General features: G+C 33.7%; 1 pseudogene; it reads left to right on the forward strand.

The window, feature by feature from the left end:
- The first annotated feature begins 20,442 nt into the window (after positions 1-20,442).
- On the forward strand, positions 20,443-20,939 carry LOC100922615 (annotated as a pseudogene).
- Positions 20,940-23,076: the final 2,137 nt, after the last annotated feature.

The raw sequence follows: 23,076 nt of genomic DNA on the forward strand, positions 1-23,076 counted from the left end.
TCCATTTCTCCCTCCTTCCTTCCTTCCTTCCTTCCTTCCTTCCTTTCCTTCCTTCTTTCCTTCCTTCCTTCCTTCCTTCCTTCCTGCCTTCCTTCCTTCCTTTCCTTCCTTCTTTCCTTCCTTCTTTTCTTTCCTTTGTTACTTCCTTCTTTTCTTTCTTTCTTTCTTTCTTTCTTTCTTTCTTTCTCTCTCTCTCTCTCTTTCTTTCTTCCTTCCTTCCTTCCTTTCTTCCTTCCTTCCTTTCTCTCATTTTTATTATGTGTATGCCCAGATTTTGACACAGTGTCTATAAGCACATAGATTCTTAGACACTTAATAAATGTTTGTTAGATTGAGTTTATTTAAACCAGTCCCTCCACACTATTACTGGACTAATCGTTGTGTCAGTGATCTACTCAAAAATGTACCAAATTAAGTGCACACAACTGAAAATGGTATCCCTTGTCCTTCACAATGTCACTCCCACTTTGTAGTTTTATAATAGTTTCTAACTCTCCTTCACTTACTTTCAGGTCCCTAATCTCAATCTATGCTTGCCTTTCTTTATGGTTTTTGCTTATACTCTCCTTAAGTCTGTTCCTTTCTTTAAGGTTCAAGTCAATTGCCCTCTTCTCTATAAATGTTTGGCTAATTTCCTTTGCTTAACTTCTTTTCTTCACTCAGTGTGATCAATATTGACTTCCTTCCTTAAATATAACTGTGATGATCAAAAAATTCTGAGAGTTTCTGTGTAAAATAATCATTTTATTAATAAGGTTAACATGTTAATTAATTAAAAGATGGTCATCTGGCCATTTTGCATTGGTCAAAGACCCCTATAGTTTTGGATTCATATTTTATATACTCTTTGAAGAGGAGGTGTTCTTGAGGGATAGAAGTCAACTCTGATTGCTTAACAAGAGAATGAATGTTATAATGGAAGGTGGACTATAATAAAATGAGGATTGTTGGCATAACTATCATGGGTCAATCAAATATTGACTTAAAGAAACATCAATTTCCATATCATTTTTCTGAAAAAGGGGATTTATCAAATGCTACCAGACCAGTCTGAGCCAGAATGCACCCATTAGCTTAAAATAATTTTTTTTAAACTTTCTGATTGGATCTTGGTCTAATTCTCTTCTTAAGATTTGCCAGACTGGTTAGTTTGGGGAGTAAGAAGTTGAAAAGTTAGTCCGACTACAATAACTACTTATTAAATACTAAAAGAGAAACAATTTCTCACATAACATTTTGATATAGCGCTCTTAGAAGCATTGGATGGTGATTCTTAGTATTATAATCATGTGTGAACACATTGCCAATTCCATATGATAATGTAAGTTCCCTGAGAACTGAGTCGTCACTGCATCTATCTTTGAATCATAAGAATACCATATTCAGTTATGTGAGTCCTTAAGAAGGACATTGATAAACTTTAAAAAGTCCAGAAGATAATAACCAGAATATTGATGAAGGACCTTAAGGACATATTATAGGAGGATAAGTTGCAGCAATTTCATATGTTTAGCCTAAAAGAGAGGAGACTCAGAAGAAATACCATAACTGCCTTCAAGTATATGAAGACCTATCACCTGGAAAATGGATTAAAGTTGTGCTGTAAAATCCCAGAGATGAGAAACAAAAGCCATGGATAGAAATTAAGGAGTCAAATTCTGGCTTGATATCAGGAAAAGCTTCCTAGCAATTAGAGCTGACTAAAAGTAAAATGGACTTCCTGAAGAGACTATGACTTCCCTCAAGGGAGATCTTCAGTGGAGGCTGGGTAACCACACATCAGATATATTAGAAGGGAGTTTCATTTATGTATAGGTTGTACCAGAAGGCCTCTACAATCATTTCCAAATCTCAAATTCAGTGATTAATTGACTCTCTGCTGTCTATAATAATGTCTTCCATTTTAAGTGTTTAATAAATAAAATGTTCTTTTTGGTTATTTTTTAAAAATATATATTTCTATTTCTAATAGTATTTTTATTTTTTCAAATACATGCAAAAATAGTTTTCAATATTTACCTTTGCAAAACCTTTGAGTTCCAATTTTTTCTCCCTTTCTCTTCTTTGCCCTCCCTCCCAGTGCAAGTAAATAATCCAAAGATAATAAGTAATTGAAAATATGTTAAATGTGCAATTTTCTGAAGATTTTTCCATATTCATCATGCTGTACAAGAACAATCAGATGAAAAGGAAAACAAACATAATAAAGAAAACAAATAACAAAAAAGTTCAATATCATGTTTTGATCTGCATTCAGTCTCGATAATTTTTTCTCTGGGTATAAATAGTTCTTTCCATCATAAATCTAATGAAATTGCCTTTAATCATCTCGTTGTTGAAAAGAGACAAGTCTTTCACAATTGATCCTCACATAATTTTGTTGTTAATGTGTATAATGTTATTTTGGTTCTGCTCACTTCATTTACATCAGTTCATTAAGTCTTTCCAGGCTTTTTCTGAAATCATCCATCTCATCATTACTTATAGAACACTAATATTCCATTGTCTTCATATACCATAACTTATTCAGCCATTCCCTCCTTGGGATCCATTCAGTTTCCAGTTCTGTAATGTCCAGACTAGCTCTTTGGAGGACCTTGGGATCAGCCCAAATCCCTGGTCTTAGTGGAGGAGTGAAGGAGGCAGGAGACTCACGAGGATGATGGTCAAAGATGAAGTCTAGAGTTGACTTTGCGTCTGTGTCTGTGTCTGAGAGATTCTCTCCTAAATGCCTCAGTACTATTATATCACTACAACAACTGAGCATGTGCCAACTGCCCATTACATCACCATCACATTTAGTATATATCTGGAAAACCATTATTTCGCACTGAGTAGGTGGTTAACTATAAGCACTCTGCTATCCTTGATTCAAGTTTTTATAATCCCAGCCATCTACACAGCTCCTTGCTACCACAAAAAGGGCTGCTATTAAGATTTTTGTATATATATGTCTTTTTTCCTTTGTTATCATCTCTTTGGGATATAACCCAATAGAGACACTGATAAGTATGCAAAATTTACTAGCCCTTTGGTCAGAATTCCAAATTCATTTCCAGAATGATTAGATACATTTTACAACTCCACCAATACATTAATGTCCCGGTTTTCCCAAATCCCTTCCAATATTTATCATCATCTTTTCCTGTCATTTTACTTAATCTGAGAAGTGTGTAGTGCTACCTTAGAGTCGTCTTAATTTTCATTTCTTTAATCAATAGTGATTTGGAGCATTTTTTTGCATATGTCTAGAAAAGATTTTAATTTTTTTCTTCTGCAAATTGTCTATATCCTTTGACCATCCATCAGGTGGAAAATGGCTTGTATTGATATATTCCTTCGGAAACTACAAGAAATGATAAACAACATAAAGATTCTGCTCTGTGCTAACGGTTGGAGATAGAAAGGGAGACAAGGAGCTACCATCTATTGGAAAAGACAGCATGCAGACATCTAGGTACACACACACACACACACACACACACACACACAAAAAAAAAGATGGGGAGAGGAGGACAGGAAATAAACATTTATATACCACCTACTATAAGCCAAACACTCTGCTAAGCACTTTGCAAATATTATCTTATTGGATCCTAATAACAAGCCTATGAGATAGCTAATGAAATTGCTTTACCAGAGCCACACAACTGGTGTTTGAGCCTGTGGATTTCAAGCCAGATCATCCTTACTCCAGGCCTAACATTCTCTGCACCATGCTTCCTATCTAAACAAGATAAATTGGAGTTGGATTTAGAGGGAAGACACTATTGTTAAATGCATATTTCTGGAAATACAAGATTTGGGCAAAGCCCTCAGAGATAATATACCTTATCCAAGATCACTCAAGTAGGAAAGAACACTCTAGTATTTGTAGTTGTATTTTTACATCCCAAACTCTAATGAATTACATTGTCACATATGTTAATTTCTAAAAATGAAATTTTAGTTTGGAGAATAAAAACTCTTATGTTTAAGGGCAAACTTAAAGTAGTTACTTCCTCAATATAAACTTAGATCTTACATCTAAAACTGGTAATAATCTCAGAAATCTCTTCCAGCCCATTCATTTCACAGGTGAGAAAACTGAGGCTGAAAGAGGATGAGTCCTTCACACAAATTTACACAAATTACACATGTCAGATTCAGGCCTTGAAGTCAAGTGTTTTTGACTCAAAGGCTAGCTCTGTCTCCTATTCCACATGACCTCTTGAGTATGTTTTATGAACACCTTTATGTTTCATGTTCTGAGTAATTCTTAACTTGATTTTTCATATCTGAAGCATTATTTTCATTTTTATTTCTAAATTATTTCTATATTTCTATGACAGCATCATGTCCCTTGACTAGCATTGCTTCATTAATTCATACAGATGGCTAGAGCTCCCACTGTAAATCTTGTTATTTGGCAAATGCATAAATGTCATGATGTGGTATTGTAAAGCATGACATATGCAGAGTCTGGAAATAAAATGGTCTTCAGCCAGGCTGCTAACACTGACTGGCTGTGTGATCATGCAAAAGTCACAACCTCTCTGAGCCTTACTTTCTTACACAATGCAACAAGAATAAGCATAGTTCCTGCTTTGTAGTGTTATCATGAGGATCAAATGGGATAATAATTGTAAAGTATTTGTAAAACTCAAAGTATTGTATAAATGTCAGCTATTACTATTAAAACTAGATGTGTAGACTGTTCGATGTATAAAGTGTATGTGTATGTGGATATGTGTGTGTGTGTATATATATATTTATATATATATGTATATATATATTAATCACTTAATCTCTCTAGATTTACTTTGGTTGTATATGTCTTTGTAGGTATATATATATATATGTGTATACATATATGTATATATATGTATATATACACACATACACATATATGTATGTGTACGCATGTATATGCATATATATACATGTATACATGTATGTATAGATATGCATGTATATGTATCTTTGCACATCTATTTCATGGATCCCTGAGTAAAGATGTGAATAATTACAGTTATATCTAGGGATATTATCATGGACTTTCCCTTCTTTTGATTATACAACACTAGTGCACTGAACACCCTCTCATGTACATAGCATTCATCCCACCACTTGCCACTTAGAAATTTGTTATTCCTTAATTTAAGCAAAATTTGGTAAATTTACATGATTATTGCATGAACTTAGAAATTAGTAAAATTACATGAAATTAGAGTATCACAGTATCTGAAGCCAGAAGGGGCCTTATCCCAATCAAAAATGAGATTATCCCATTCAATAAATTCAATTTAATGAACATTTAGTTCTATCATGTGCCAACTTGGTGAAGTTCCATACAGGTCAAGATGGCAAGGCTCAGATTTGAATCCAATTCCACTAATTCTAAATCCAGTATTCTTTTTCTATATTTTGCTTTACATTTGGCACAAATGAAGATTTTAAATACTGAGAAGTGGCATAGGATTGTAGAAAAAGTGCTGTGTTAGAAGAAGGCATTTGGAATTCTGGCTCTGTCATTTAAATCCCATGTGACCATAGGCAAACATTCTAAGTTCTCTGAGCTTTGGTTTATACATCTATAAAATGGGATTCATAATATAAGATCTATCTCACTTCATAATGTTGTTTTAAGAAAAATCTTTGTAATTATGAAGATTTTGCTATTATATAAATTTACTATACAAAATTTACTATATAAACTACTATTTTAATGTATTAGAGGATTTTAACTATTATTATGAGAATATAATAATTATTATTTTGTATTGCATTATTCATACTTTAAAGCATTTGAGAGGTCTATAAATTTGGTTTATGTAATTTACTGCTTTAGAGTAAGTGCTATATTGCTTTTCCCCCCCAGAATAATGATTGGATAGGTACTTAGTAAATGCTACCTGATGATTAAGTAATTGTGTTTTTAAAAAGGGAGTGTAGCATAATAAAAAAGGTTGCTGAGCATAGAGTCAGGATGACCTCAAGTCTGAATCTTATCTCTGAAATTTTTCAACTATGTGACTGTGGAAAAGTGCCGTAACCTCTCTAATCCTCAGTTTCTTCCTTTGTAGAATAAAGAAATTCAGGTTGATAGTACCCACTTCCAAAAGTTTTCATAAGGCTTATATGAGGTAATGTTTGGAAATCATCTTTCAAACTTTAAAGATGTTCCATAAATGTGAATTATGACTCAGTAATGCTCCCCTTTAGTTTCTGATAAAGTTTCCCTCAACGCCAGAACATAAAATCACAAGAATTATAAAATAGTGGATTAGAAAATAGAAGAGATCTTGGAGGATATCTTGTTGAACCACTTCTTATAGATGAGGAAACTGAGGCTAAGGGACATTAAGTCTGATTCTTCTAAGCAAAATGATGAATTTGGAGTCAAAGACAAAATTTCCACTTTCAAGTCCAAGTTCCTAGTTTTTAATGCCCATAAAGAGCAAAAAAAAAAAAAAAAAAAAAAAAAAAAAAAAAAATCAAAGACTTTGGATTTTTTTTATCCTTTAACTGAGTCCAAGATAAAAATTGTGAACTTTTGCTTAGGGTCAAACTTGAGGGAGTTTGATTTAAATAATGGTTGAAGTTAAACTGCATCTGTCAGGGAGTGCTACATTTTTGGCAGTTAGAGGACACCTTTATCCAGTCTAATGAAGAAGGCTTGACTTAGTTTGATTTTTCCTTTTTAGGAAAATGAATGGTACATCTTTCTTTAATTGTGATCCTCGCCAACTATTTGGCCCAGTAATGGTATGCAAATTGAACTCTTTAAAAATTAATGCCAACATTTATTAAATAATGCATCATACAATAAGTTAATTTGAAATTCCAAGTTGAACTCCCTGTCTGCTCATGAGAAAGTGTTTTTGTGCCATCTTCATAAAGCATCTTTATAGTCTTTCTAAATACCTTGAATGTTTTTTTTTCCTGTGTTTTGCAAAATTATCACTATGGAGACTGTTCAGAAGGATAGATTCTTTATGCTGTGCAATTTTTGATTTGTGTAATCTCTCATTTTTTAATTTAATATCACATCTCTGACTTTCTAAACTTGAATGGGGCCATATCCACTCTTCTAAAACAAAACAAAATAAAAATCCTATTAAGCTCTCTCTATAGATTAATATTAAAAAGTAGAATTTCTTGTCTATTTCTTCTGTCATAGCATCATATCAGATTCCCATAGACTAATAAATAGCATGAGGATTCACTCACAAGTTTTCTGGACCCTCCCGCACAACAGAGTCATAACTAAGAAACTTGGAATTAGGAACAAATTCATTTCAGCTGAAGTGGGAGAGAACCACTCTGGCAGACTCTGTAAGCACAATTTTGCTAGAAGGGGAGTTAGCCTGTTTTTTCTCTTGCTTCCTCAATCTCCACCTTCCCGTCAGCCTTTCCCTTTTTCCTCTCCTAGGGCACAGCTTCCTATCCAATTCCTCAGTGTCCCAGGCCAGTAGAAGCGACAAGAAACTTGGGGATTATGGAAATGAGGAAACAAAGCCCATTGGATGCCCATCTCAATTTCTGGCGATTTCTCTTTCCTTAATAATCTGACTCATATACACCGTTCATCCAAATTAGGTGGTCAGTTATACACAATGGTGTCTCTATAAAATTGGTATTTGAATTTAACAATGGTTTTAATATTACCTGAGTAGAACTGTTTTTTCCTAGACATGTGCCTTTCTTCTGACCAAACTTTGCTTATCTTATTTAAATGTATCTTCAAAGGATTAAAAAATTAATTATGCTCTAGTTCATTAGCATAAAGGCTTTTTTTTTTTTTTAAGAAAAATCTGTTTCTTAGTATTGTAGATGTTTAGAAATAATACAGTGCAAATTTCATAGGATGCTGGTACTGAAAGGAAGATTCCTACATATTATCTAGTTCACTCACATTTTATAGTAGACTCATAGAGACTAAGCAATTTTTTCAAGATTTCACAAATTGTAAGTGACAAAGCTTAAATTTTAACCCAGGTCTTCTGACTTTTTATGCTGTGTCCTTTACAAATCATGATCTTTCCTTATACTAGATTGCAAACTCAACAAGGCCAGGCACTATGTCTTATTTAAATTCCAGCAACTAGCAGAGGAGACACCTGAGCTGAAATGGGAATAGGAGAGACAGATAGACAGTGACGAACAGAGGCAGATATAGAAATTTAAACAGAGAAATAGAGACAGAGAGAGACAAAGACAGGGACAGGTAGACAGATTCAGAGAAAAAAAACAAAAACAGACACACAGAGAGCAAGAGAGACCTACAAACAGATAGATATACAGAGAAAAAAAGAAAGAGAAACAGAGACAGAAAGAAATAGACAGACAGATGGACAGGCAGAGGCAGAGACAAAAATCAAACATACACGTAACACACATAGAGCAAAAGAGACAGAAAAAGAGAAACTGAGAGAGACAGAGACAGAAATAGAAAGACAGACAGAGAAAACAGAAACAGAGACAAAGAAAAAAGACAAATATAGAGATAAAAAGAGAGAAACAGAAACAGAGACAGACAGACAGAGACAGAAATAGAAAGACAGACAAGACAGAAACAGAGACAAACAGACAGATGCACAGACAGATTCAGGGAAAAAGACAAAAACAGACAATAGAGTAGCAGAGGGACACAGAGACACAGAGAGACAGAGACAAAAATAGAAAGACAGACAAGACAGACAGACAGACAGTAACAGAGAGAGAGAGAGACAAAGAGAGAAAAAGACAGAAACAAACACTCACAGAGACTGAGAGAAGTAGCTATAGATTGAAACTGATAGACAGGGCCATAAAGGAGAGAAATAGAGACAAAAAGTGAAAGAAAAAGAATGAAAGAGAAAAAAGACAGAGAATGTAAGGGAAAGAAAGAGGGAGACTAAAAAAGAGACAGAGAGAAAAAAAAATATATGAATATAATATGCCAGGCACTGAGTTAAGTGCTGTAAAAACAAATGTAAGAAAGAACAACAATTTTTGCCCTCGATGAGTTAAATTGTAATGAAAGAATGTATTCATAAAGAGGAAATAAGAGAGTCTACTTGAGTATAGTCTGGAACAGCCTGGAAAGACTTGCAACAGCATAAAGAAAAAGCTCATCTCTCAAAGCTGAGGGCCCCAAAGAAAAAGTCCAAATATCCAGTGAGGAAGAGATAAAAATGATGTTTTGAATATAGAAGACATGATGTGGAGAGGGCAAGAAATTGTTTTAAAGGATATACTTTATGAGGGGAAATTTGAGTAGTTTTCCTTCCTTTTTAAACATGGATGAAGAGCTCTCCAGGTTATTTGCAGCTCTATGATTCTTTGATGATCATTATCATTATTTTAACCATTAAAAATTTGTATGAAATGAAAGCAAAAAAAAAACCAAAACTTCATTTGGGGTAAGTGGTAGTTGTTCCCAAATGCAAGGTACATAGTAACTGCTTAAAAATGCTTTTTCAAAGTGATTCATCTCCAGAGAAAGAATTAATGGCATCTCAATGAAGATTGAAGCATAGTTTAATTTTTTATGTTTTTTTTTAGATCTGTTTTTTTCCACAACAGGACAAATGTAGAAATATTTTTTGTATCATTGCACTTGTATAACACATCAAATAGCTTGCCTTGTCAGTGAAGGGACGGAGGAAAAGAAGAGAATTCAGAATTCAAAGTCTAAAAACTGAATGTAAAATTTTTCTTTTACATAAAATTAGAAAAAAAACAAAATATTAAATCATTAAAATGTATTTTATTCATTATTCACTATAAAGATAATTGCAAACAGTGCTACATAACTGCTATTTATAAAGTTAACATTTCTTATGTAGTATATTATTATGATGATGATTATAAAAATAGAGTATCAAAATAAAGATTATCTAATGGGACTTTTTTTTTTTAAGAAACAATATCATTTAGAGAAAAGGAAGAATAAGCCAGAAAATGGATCATGAATTTGACCTATTCCTTTGGTGACTTTCCCCAATGATCTACTTTTTCTGGAGAGGTCTGAGAAGTCAACTGGCAGTGCTTCTGATTACACTCCTGCCGTCCTTAAGCTTTTTGAGGGCAAGTACCATATTTCGTATTTTCTCTGTCATTCCCTCAATGTTGATCCACTTTTACAGAGTTGTTTTTAATAAATATTTGTTGAATGACTAAAGCTTTGGGCATTTTTCCCATTTCTTTGTTTCAATTGCTCTCCATCAGTGCTGTTTATGATTCTAGACTCATCATTAGCAATTTTCTATTTGTTGTTTGAACCTTCTAATTACTTGCTAATTATCATAGGGAAATGCATCTTAAATTTATCTCTCTGATCTCAACTTCATTTCTCTCCTGTGCAGACAGATGGTCCTTTCTAATCAGTCTAAGAACATTGTCACATTCTTATTTTTACATGTCTGGTCATTCTTACTTCCCCTTGACAACATACATTCCAATGACTTAATCCTACTCTGGTCCCAGCATGGAGAGGAGTCTAGATTAACAAAGCACATGCCAAAGGAACGCAAGCTATATCATGACCTACAAATTTGGAAAAGCTTCAAGTTGGGATCTGGCAATGGACTTGAAGCCTAGTTTGGTGATGAAAGGTTGATTAGCAGAAGACTAAATATTAGAAAATGGTTTTGTTTTTCCACAATAACTCATTAGATGATCAATAGAAATACGGAAAAGTTGTCATCTACAGCAGTAGAAAAATTATCTACAAGGAGAAAATAGTAAATACTTTAGGAAAGGAATAGTTTTAAATGTTTTCATTCCTCACTAGGCTGAAGTCCTCACTCTTCTGCACTTTTTATACATACAATGCTTAAGAAATTTCTTTACCTTCTCTCTCCCTCTACCCTCCCCTTCTTCCTCATCTTTCTTTCTCTTTTTGTTTCTGTCTTTCTTTGTCCATCTTTCTGTTTATCTCTATCTCTGTCTCTGTCTCTCTGTATATCTCTATCTGCTTGCCTGCATGTGTGTGTGTCTCTCTGTGTATCTCTGTCACTTTTGTCTCTCTCTCTCACCTTTTCTCTATGTCTCTGTTTCTATCTCTCTTCCCCATCTCTCTCTGTATATCTCAATTTGTCTCTGCCTTTCTCTCGTCTCTCTTTCTCTCTGTCTCTGTTTTTCTGTCTCAGTCTCTTTTGCTCTGTTTCTCTGTCTCTCTCTATGTATGTTTTTGTGTCTCTCTCATACTTTGTGTCTCTATCTGTGTGTGTGTTTTCTCTCCTTTTCTCATCTTGCCACCATCTGCCTACATAACCTGGACAAGTAAAGTTTAATAAAATACAAAGTATAAAGGTCATAGGATCATAAAGAAGCAACTAGATAAAATGAGGAATAAAGGACCAAGGAAAACCTGAGTTTAAATGCTAACTCAGGAACTTACTGAGAAAAGTCTCTTAACCTCTCTTAGTCTTAGCTTTATCATCTGTAAAATGGACATAATAATTCTACACCTGGGTTATTTTGAGGATTAATGAGCTTGTTACATATATGTAACAAGATTTATAAAATTTAAAGTGTTATATGCATACTAGCTATTGTTATCTATTGTATAATTAAATCTAGAAAGAATCTGAAAGATCAGCTAGTCTGATTTATTCTCAGGATTGTACTGTTGACTCTCCTAGCTTTCTTCTCAATGCTACTGAAATCTTCATTTCCTGCCATTTTTTGAGTTTTTTAAAAAATATTTTCATCTGTCTTTAGAAGGCAAGTTACTTAAGTCTATGTTTTATTTTTCTGCTTATATTTATATTTCTATTGTTTAGGATACTTGTTGACTTAGTCTCACAGCACTACTTAAACATTTAAGCAAAATATTAGAACTGCTTTTCAAAAATATGCTAAATAAAAAAACTCATTAAAAATAAATCTCCTGTATATAAGATTATTTTTATTAGAGTAACCACCTTTTCTACATCTTCTGCAGTCACATTGACCCATACTGATTTCTCTCTCCTCTAACTCTTATATCAGTCCTTATGTTTGGCAATTAAACTTTGCCTTGTCCCACTGTCATTTATCATTTTTTCCTATGTACTTTTCCCCATAATAGTGTGTAAACTCTTTGAATAACAGGCACCAGCTTCTATTCCCTTCACCCCCCCAAAGAAAATTTGAAGATGCTGATAGACTATTAGCTCAATATATATCATCAGCACTATAAGATTCAAAAACAAAACAAAGCAAAACAAAACTCCATCTTGGGCTATTTTGACAGAAATGACTTCTAGGAATAGAAAATGTTAGACCTTCTGCATTCTTCCCTGTCTAGAATATATTGGGAATATTTTATAGAGTTCTGGCCATATTTTATTTTATTTTTTTCTAGTTTTTTTAAGATAATCTTTATTGATATCCTTTTTTTTAATATTACCTGAATGGCAAGTACATAGTACACAGTGCATAGAGTGCTGTACCTAGCACCTAAAAAATTCATTTTCCCGAGTTCAAATTTGGCATTAGACATTAGCTGCATGACTTTGAGCAAGTCACTTAATCCTATTTGCCTCAATTCCTCATCTTTAAAATGGACTGGAGAAGGAAATGGTAACCCACTCTAGTATTTCTGAGTTCTGGCCATATTTTAAAAGTGATTTTTTATGAAATAAAGCAGGTCTAAAAGATGACAAAGATGGTGGAGGATCTTGAGACTATATCCAATGAGGATCTGTTGAATGAATTGGGGATATTTTTGGCCTAGAAAAGAAAACACTCAAGGATACATATTATCTTAATTCAAGTGTTTGAATGACTATCTTGGGGAGAGGGATTAATCTTTTTTTTTAAAATTTAATAGCCTTTTATTTACAGGATATATACATGGGTAACTTTACAGCATTAACAATTGCCAAACCTCTTGTTCCAATTTTTCACCTCTTACCCCCCCCCCACTCCCCTAGATGGCAGGATGACCAGTAGATGTTAAATGTATTAAAATATAACTTAGATACACAATAAGTATACATGACCAAAACATTATTTTGCTGTACAAAAAGAATCAGGCTCTGAATTATTGTACAATTAGCTTGTGAAGGAAATCAAAAATGCATGTGTGCATAAATATAGGGATTGGGAATTTAATGTAATGGTTTTTAGTCATCTCCCAGAGTTATTTTTCTGGGCATAGCTAGTTCAGTTCATTACTGCTCCATTAGAAATGATTTGGTTGATCTCGTTGCTGAGGATGGCCTGATCCATCAGAACTGGTCATCATCTAGTATTGTTGTTGAAGTATATAATGATCTCCTGGTCCTGCTCATTTCACTCAGCATCAGTTCGTGTAAGTCTCTCCAGGCCTTTCTGAAATCATCCTGTTGGTCATTTCTTACAGAACAGTAATATTCCATAATTTTCATATACCACAATTTATTCAGCCATTCTCCAACTGATGGACATCCATTCAGTTTCCAGTTTCTAGCCACTACAAAAAGGGCTGCCACAAACATTCGTGCACATACAGGTCCCTTTCCCTTCTTTATAATCTCTTTGGGATATAATCCCAGTAGTAACACTGCTGGATCAAAGGGTATGCACAGTTTGATAACTTTTTGAGCATAGTTCCAAACTACTCTCCAAAATGGTTGGATTCGTTCACAACTCCACCAACAATGAATCAATGTCCCAGTTTTCCCACATCCCCTCCAACAATCATCATTATTTTTTCCTGTCATCTTAGCCAATCTGACAGGTGTGTAGTGGTATCTTAGAGTTGTCTTAATTTGCATTTCTCTGATTAATAATGACTTGGAGCATCTTTTCATATGACTAGAAATAGTTTCAATTTCTTCATCTGAGAATTGTCTGTTCATATCCTTTGACCATTTTTCAATTGGAGAATGGCTTGATTTTTTATAAATTAGAGTTAATTCTCTATATATTTTGGAAATGAGGCCTTTATCAGAACCTTTGACTGTAAAAATATTTTCCCAGTTTATTGCTTCCCTTCTAATCTTGTCTGCATTAGTTTTGTTTGTACAAAAACTTTTCAGTTTGGTATAATCGAAATTTTCTATTTTGTGATCAGTAATGATCTCTAGTTCTGCTTTGGTCATAAAGACCTTCCCCTTCCACAGGTCTGAGAGGTAAACTATCCTATGTTCCTCTAATTTATTAATAATTTCATTCTTTATGCCTAGGTCATGAACCCATTTTGACCTTATCTTGGTGTACGGCGTTAAGTATGGATCAATGCCTAGTTTCTGCCATATTAGTTTCCAATTTTCCCAGCAATTTTTATCAAACAGTAAGTTCTTATCCCAAAAGCTGGGATCTTTGGGTTTGTCAAAGACTAGGTTGCTATATTTGTTGACTGTTTTATCCCTTGAACCTAATCTATTCCACTGATCAACTAATCTATTCCTTAGCCAATACCAAATAGTTTTGGTAACTGCTGCTCTATAATATAATTTTAGATCTGGTACAGCTAAGCCACCATCATTTGATTTTTTTTTCATTAATTCCCTTGAAATTCTTGACCTTTTGTTTTTCCATATGAACTTTGTTGTTATTTTTTCTAGGTCATTAAAATAGTTTTTTGGGAGTCTGATCGGTATAGCGCTAAATAAATAGATTAGTTTAGGTAATATTGTCATCTTTATTATATTTGCTCGCCCTATCCAAGAGCATTTAATATTTTTCCAATTGGTTAGATCAGACTTAATTTGTGTGAAAAGTGGTCTGTAATTTTGCTCATAAAGTTTCTGATTTTCCCTTGGCAGATAGATTCCTAAATATTTTATATTATCAGTAGTTACTTTAAATGGAATTTCTCTTTGTAACTCTGACTGTTGGATTTTGTTAGTGATATATAAGAATGCTGATGACTTATGTGGGTTTATTTTATAACCAGCAACTTTGCTAAAGTTGTGGATTATTTCTAATAACTTTTTAGCAGAATCTCTGGGGTTCTCTAAGTATACCATCATGTCATCGGCAAAGAGTGATAATTTGGCTTCCTCATTGCCTATTCTTATTCCTTTAATCTCTTTCTCAGCTCTTATTGCTATAGCTAGCGTTTCTAATACAATATTAAATAGTAACGGTGATAGTGGGCAACCTTGTTTCACTCCAGATCTTATTGGGAATGGTTGCAGTTTGTCTCCATTACATATGATGCTTACTGATGGTTTTAAATAGATGCTGCTGATTATTTTAAGGAAAAGTCCATTTATTCCTATACTCTCAAGTGTTTTTAATAGGAATGGATGTTGGATTTTATCAAATGCTTTTTCTGCATCTATTGAGATGATCATATGGTTTTTGTTAATTTGGTTATTAACATGGCCAATTATATTGATAGTTTTCCTAATATTGAACCAGCCCTGCATTCCTGGTATAAATCCTACTTGATCATAGTGTATTATCTTGGAGATGATTTTCTGTAGTCTTTTTGCTAATATCTTATTTAAGATTTTAGCATCAATATTCATTAGGGAGATTGGTCTATAATTTTCTTTCTCTGTTTTCAGCCTACCTGGTTTAGGTATCAGTACCATGTCTGTGTCATAGAAGGAATTTGGTAGGACTCCTTCATTCCCTATTTTATCAAATAATTTATATAGCATTGGGGCCAATTGTTCTTTAAATGTTTGGTAAAATTCACATGTAAATCCATCTGGTCCTGGGGATTTTTTCTTAGGGAGTTGTTTAATTGCCTGTTCTATTTCTTTTTCTGAAATGGGACTATTCAAGCAATTTACTTCGAGAGGGATTAATCTTGATTTGTGTGACCCTAAAGGGCAGAACCAAAAACAAATAGGTGAAAGTTATAAAGTGGCCTATGTTTGCTCTATGTTAGGAAAACCTTCCTAACAATTAGACATAAGTGGTAAAGGCAATATTTCTTTAAATTTTTCTTACTTATGACCCCTTTTGCTGGAGATATTTTTATGTGACCCTGTCTTGAATCTAGCCAAGATTTTTCTAGAAGCATTCATGTATATGCAAGACAGTGTACATGTCATGTATGCATAACTAAGTCTGTGATGAAGTTGCATGATGCAACATGGGCCAGTGCTGCCAGAAACAACTTGGATTCATTATGCATTTGATTTTTTCATTCATTTTAGTCATTGTTATTAGAAACTTTACTGTTGGCAAATTTTTCACAACCTTCATATTCAGTTACACCATCCTATGTGGGCTTATACCCCATAGTCTAAGAAGCTTTGATGTAGGATTATTTCTTGGGAGGCAGTGCTTTCCTCCTCATTGCTAGTCTTTAGAGACTTGTTGTCCACTTTATCTGTCATGTTATAATCGATCAATGTTTCTGTGACTCATGTGGACTTCAGAACTGCTGAATTCTTTTCCAACTTAAATTCTATTATATGATTTTATACATTTTTTTCAGTTCATGCCATGTCACATATTATCTTGTTGCTTAGTAGGTGCTTTAATTTTTGTTGGAATGATAATAAAAAGACAACTAGGATTCATTTTGCATTTGATTTTTTAATTCATATTGGTCATTGTTATTAGAAACTTTACTGTTGGCAAATTTTTCACAACCTCCACATTCAGTTACACCACCCTATGTGGGCTCATACCCCACAGTCTAAGAAGCTGGAGCCAAATTTGTCTCTTCCCACATCTTGCCAACTGCAAAATTTCCTGTGATGCTACAGGACACATGATATTTTGAAATAAAAGAAAGGACCCATTTTGAAAGTGGATGCCTTTGAATTCATTTTCTTTACCTACTGAATGGAAATTCTGGAGGCAGGATTCTAAAAATTCTCTTTGTGACTTGAATCCAGCCCCTAAGTTGTTTGTTTGTTTGTTTTGTTTTTTTAAGTTTTTTTTCAGAGAGACTGAAAAAATGAACTTACTGAATATGAGTTCAATCAACTTCATCTTCCCATATTAGTACATTTTGACTTTCATAAAACTATTAGTAAGATGGCTTTTGCTATTCAGTGATTAAGTTCCATTGCACTTTGATCCCCATTTTCCCAGTTATTGATCCACATAATATATTTTAAGTAGATATTTGATTTGCATCATAATGTTCTGAGATGGAGTCTAGTTGCAGCACAATTTTTTTCTTAAGTATATAATATCTGTCAATTATGAGTATAACTAATTTTTTTTGCTGGTGCAGGTTTTTTAAGTTACACAAATAGATATGTTTCTTATTTATATGACTAAAATATGTGGTGAGTTTATAGGCTAATAGAATTTTCAGGACTGAAAAGCTCCTTATAAAACATCTAACTCATAGGTTCTTAACATGTTGGGGTTACTGATCCCTTGAAAGCTGTGAGCCTATTCTCAAAATGATATGTTTTTTCTTTAAATAATAATTTAAGAAAATGGAAGTTTTGTTACATAATGCAACAATTGACAATTGCAAGATACATTTCTTTCCATTCAAGTTTGCAGACATATTGAAATCTCTCCACAGACCCATTGGGAGTCCATGGATCTCAGGTTCAGAACTCAAGATTTATTTCAAAAACCCTAAATTTTACAGATGTAGAATAATCAATAATGAAAAATAAATATGTTTTCATGAATTGGTACCATAAAAAGCATTATTTCTTTTCAAAATGAATAATCAAGGATTCAAACTGTATCACAGAAAGAAATATTTTAACAGACTTTAATCAGGGGTATGAGAGGAAGACAGACAACAGTTTCCTTTTTTATTTTTTACTACATCAAGAGCAAAATCAGTACCCAATATTTAGTAAATACCAATCAAATCATGTAGAGAATTACAATACCTTGTTGCAGTCAAATAAAAATAGAAAATTTCAGACATGAAGTATCATATTAATAAGCATAAAGCATGTTAATATTAGCATCAAAATACTGTAGATTATAAAAACATAATGCAAAGCAATGTTTGCTGAAGGCATATTGCCTGAATTTTTATGTTGACAGCAATTTTTATGTTGCCACATGAATACCATCCTAACTAGACCATCATCTAAGTCAACTTACAAAAAAAAAAAGTGTAAGATAAAAATGGGATGCTTTGTTTGCACCCTTTAGAGTTTTAGCTTCATTTTATCAGAGGTTTTACTTTGCTTTCCATACCATATGCTGCTCAGTATCACTATGAAAAGCCATAAAACATATTTGATTTAAGAGCTAGGAAGTGATAATACCCAATGCCCTGGTTGTAAAACGGTTTACATGGATTTTTATAGACTTTTACAGGGAAACGAGAGGTTGTTTACTAGGGAAGTTCAGGTATTTTGTTGGAATGACTCTCCTTGGTGTCAGTGAGATGTCAAAGCCCATATACTATTAATTTATTTCTATTTAACTTTCCACTGCAATTGGAAATTCATCCTGATTGAATTAATAAAAGTGTTAAGTCTCATTTTCCAGTAATAGCCTTATCCCTAATATCATGAATGACTGACAAAATAGAGGTTGTATCACTTAGTACCATCAGATGTTTTATCAAAGAAATTCAACATAACAATAATTAGGAAACATACTCCCATTCCTGTTATTTACATGCCTGAGAATCAAACAGATTATTAAAAGTTTCTTTATAAGTTGTGTATTCTTTAATACTTCAACAGATTGATCTGTGACTTTATCTGGGTTTTACCTTCAAAGATATACTTTTTCCTCTGCCATATATTTCTCTGATGACATCATAATGATTCATTTTCCTTAATCAATAAACATCTTTCTACCATGTGCAACTTAGTATATTATACTAAAAAGCAATATGGTCTAAATGACTTCATCTTAGAAACTGAATAAAACTAGCTGCTATGGCCCTGAAGATCTCTCTGATACAGTGCACACACGTCAGTGAATGGGAATTGAGATTTTGTTTTGATTTTTTTGTAATTCTAATTTGGGTAATTTTATTTCTCTTCTTACATAGCACTACTAGAGAATAGTCTCACATAATCATATATGAAAATATTTGTGTCTCTTGTTTAGAAGGCCAAGGCTTCCTTATGAGGAAAAATGTGGACTCTTTACAATGTCTGATTTCATGGCCATCCAGTCCTTTTAAAGACAACTTCCTTTCCTTTTATAAAAATACAAGTCAAACTTCCTTGTTTAGATTCAGTTATTTTTATGTATAACACTGTTTATCAGGAAGAAGATGCAAATCCCCAGTTGTTCCTCATACTTGTGCTTCTTTTACCATCATGAATAAAGTCTCCTTATGCTTAAAAAAAAAAGGCTGATGAAGTACAGTTATAGGAGAAGTATTAGGTCAATTACAAACCGAAAGGTTTATAGGGCTCTTGTGTTGACTTTACTTCTATAGGCCTGTAAAACACGGACATTATACCAATACCATGCCAGAAAATTAAATCACTTCCATTTGAATTGTTTTAGAAAGATTCTGAAGATTATATGGAGGGATAAGATATCATAAATGAGTTCTTTCTCAAACTAAACTGCCAAGCACTCCAACACCATCACAGAAATCACAACTCCATTGGGCTGTCCACATTGTTTGAATGTCTAACAAACATTTGCCAAAAAACACTTGATTATTTTATAGAAAATTCACACAAGGCAAATTACTTTAGAACTAATTGCATGACATGGGAGACACTGACACAGGACCACCCAGCATGTCATACCCTTCAGAGAAAGTGCTGTTATATGAGCAAAGCAAAAGTAAATTAGCTCAAAGGAAACACAAGATATGCAAAGTTACAGAATTCACCCCCAAATGTTTATATGTACTATTTGTGTTCTGACCTAGAGCCTTCTGAGGTTATATTAGTCTGATCAGCCATAGTCAGATACTTTACTCTCACATAGAGGTACTATTTTGATCCTCTTCTAGAATGAAGGATAACAATCAATAAACCAATCAACCAACCAAGGTTATGGCAAAAAGTTGTAAAATAAGTCATGAGATTCACTGGACTGTACTAGAATGCTCAGTTGGCACTAAAGAGAAGGTGGAGCAATAAAAAATGGTAGGTGAAACAATGGGATAGAGGACTATACCTTGAGGTAATAATAATAATAATAACAATAGCAATTAATGATTATATAGCACTTACTATGTACCAGGCATTTTACTAAGAGTTTTATAATTAGTATCTCATTTGATCACAACAACCCTGGGAGGTAAATACTGTTTTTATCTTCACTTTGCAGATGGGAAAATTGAGGCAAATAGCAGTAACCTGCCAGGGTCACATGATTAGTATGTGTTTCAGACCATATTTGTCTCATCTCAGGTATTTCTGATTCTAGGTCACTACTCTATTTATTGTACCACCTAATCCCATGTACTTATTAGTGTTCAAATTTGACTTCAGACACTTACTAGCTGTGTAGCCATGGGAAATAATTTAACCTGTTTGCTTCAGTTCTTTCAACTATTAAAATCAGGACAATAGATTTTGAATCCCAGCTTGTGGTGATAAACATGCAATTTCTTTTGGTTGTCCCCAAATCAGGTTCATGTGACACCAGCATCCAGGCTGAGTCTCCATCTTTGTTGCTGCCATGCCACCCATGTTTGACCCAAATGAAATTAAAGTCATATTTTAAGATATACTCATGATAGAGTTGGTGCCACAAAAGCTCTGACCCTCAAAATTGGTCCCTTGGGCTTGTCTTCTAAAAAGGTTTGTGATGGCATTGCTAAGGCATCTGGTGACTGGGAAGGGCTAAAAAATCACAGTGAAATTTACCATTCAGAACAGACAGGCCCAGATTGAGGTTGTACCTTCTGCCTCAGTTTCATCATCAAAGCCCTAAAGGAACCTCCTTGGGACAGAAAGAAGCAGAGAATTATTAAACACAGTGGAAACATCAGTTTTGATGAGATTATCAACATTGCTCTACAGGTGAGGCACTGAGACTTGGGGAGAGATATTTCTGGAACCATTAAAGAGATGTTTGTAATAGCCCAGTCAGTGAGCTGCAAGAGTAATGGCAGGCATTGTTATGATGTCCTTGGTGACATCAATAGTGATGCTGTGTAATGTCCAGTGAGTTAAAAACTACAGTTTACTATTGTAACAAATTTAACATTTGACAATACCAGCAGCAACAACAACAACAACAACAACAACAATAAAATAAGGACAATAAAAGCATATATCTCCTGAAGTTCATGTGAAGATCAGATGAATTAATACTTGTAAAAGACTGCAAACATTCAAGTACTCACTTAATGTTAGCTATTGCTATTCAGAAAATTACTTGCTTTCTGTTTATGAGTCCTTCCTAAGAAATCCTTACTGAGAATCTTTATTTCATATTACAATGAGTACCAAGTTTCCAATAACAAAATTCAGATACCTATTTTTTAATCTAAATATTGGAATTTCTATCATTGGATTGACTAATATTGAATGGGATGAACTGCTCCATGCCTTTATATCTAATAGCTTCCAAAGCAATCCTTTCTCCCCTACTCCATATGCCACCAAAAATGTAGTAAGAGATTCATATCATTCAGTTTTTGGAATAGATGCCTTATGAGGCCCATTTAACTATTTCTTACTCACATCTTTATTTCTCTAAATCTAAAGCTATGATCTCATCATAGTATATGGAAATCTCTTTATGGGAATATCCTTCACAACTTCAAATCAAGAATCAACTTCTTTGTTGCTTAGTTTTAGATATTTCTCTGGCACAATATTTGTATAAGAGGCACGACTTAAACTTCATCCTAACTATTTTCAAGTCTGGATTTCCATCCACTTTGCTATTCTGTGACATTTCTTTATCTGTAGTATATGTAATCAACACTCTGGGGGATTTTTCTTTTGTTTTTCTGAATGAATAAAAAAATGCAATATTTTTGTGTTATTATAACTCCAAGAGATAAAATGTATACTATAAATTGTCATGAGTTGTGTATCTAGATTGTCTGGATCATCTTATTAAATAATTCTTTGAAGGGGGTGGGTTGTAGGATGATGCAATGCTAAGAATCTGAATTTGTAATCAAAGGACCTAAATTTTAATCTGTGTCCTGGTCTGAAATCCCAGTCTTGCCATTTGCCACCCAGGTGGCAGTGGGTAAGTCATTTATAAAATCTTTCTAGACTAACTCTCTACTTGCACTATGGTTTAGGTTCTCTGGGGAATGGTCATTCCAGGTTCAAGGTCCTGTGGGATTTCACAATATAAAACTACTTATCACAAGTCCCAGCTGGTGTGTTTCTCTTTATATTAGTTAACTAGAGATCACACTTACTTCAAACCAAAAGTATTTGCTGAAATAGAACAGTTCATTAAATAGTTAATTAAATATATCTCCTATAAACCTTATTCTACTACTAATATACCCATCACCAATAGAACATGCATAATGGTTTTAAGTAGAGTGAGACACATATATACATAACCTATTTTGGCAAGTTATTTGTGAAGAGAAGTGATGATTGCATTACTTCTGATCCTGTAGACCTACAGTGATATCTTTACATTGTCCTTGGTAACTTTGGGCTTTCAAACCCTGATAGATGTTTCAATAGTTGTCACTATATATACAACTCTTTTGGATATTGTTACAGGACTTGTTTACTATCTCCACTGTCTCCCACTTCAAGCTCAGTTGAAATCCTGTCATGCTGCCATGCTATTTTAGAATCAAACCCCATGCCCCCAAACCAGGGAGAATCTCAGGTCTTAGGTCTACTAAGGTGCAGGCACTGGATTCACAATGCCTTTTACCAACTTGATTTCACATCTGGAGTCCCTTTACTAAATGCTTCCTTGTGTTTTAACTGCAAAATGTGATTGCCATTTGGGAAGAGGGATGAGAAATCCACTTCTCTCCCTTTCTGTGCTCTAAGGTAAAAGTTAAAGAACAATTATTGTCTCAGAACTGCCTACTGCTTTTTGAAAGCCACTAAGGGAGTACTTAATTCTCAATCATTTTCATCCACTAGCAATGGCCTTGTAATGTTATCAATTTAGTCATACTCTGTTGTCAGATAGTTTAGGTAAACCATATATACACTAGGCAAACTCCTGAAAACTTCCTTAAATGCACTTACCTACTTTGAATTTTTTCTCCTCATTTCTAAGATGAGGAATTTGGAGTAGTTGATATCTAAAATCCCTTCTAATTCTTTATATTCCTATGCTGCTTTTCATGATTAAAATAACTATTGTCCC

This window comes from Sarcophilus harrisii, chromosome 1 (assembly GCF_902635505.1).
Source record: "Sarcophilus harrisii chromosome 1, mSarHar1.11, whole genome shotgun sequence".
Taxonomy (NCBI): Eukaryota; Metazoa; Chordata; class Mammalia; order Dasyuromorphia; family Dasyuridae; genus Sarcophilus; species Sarcophilus harrisii.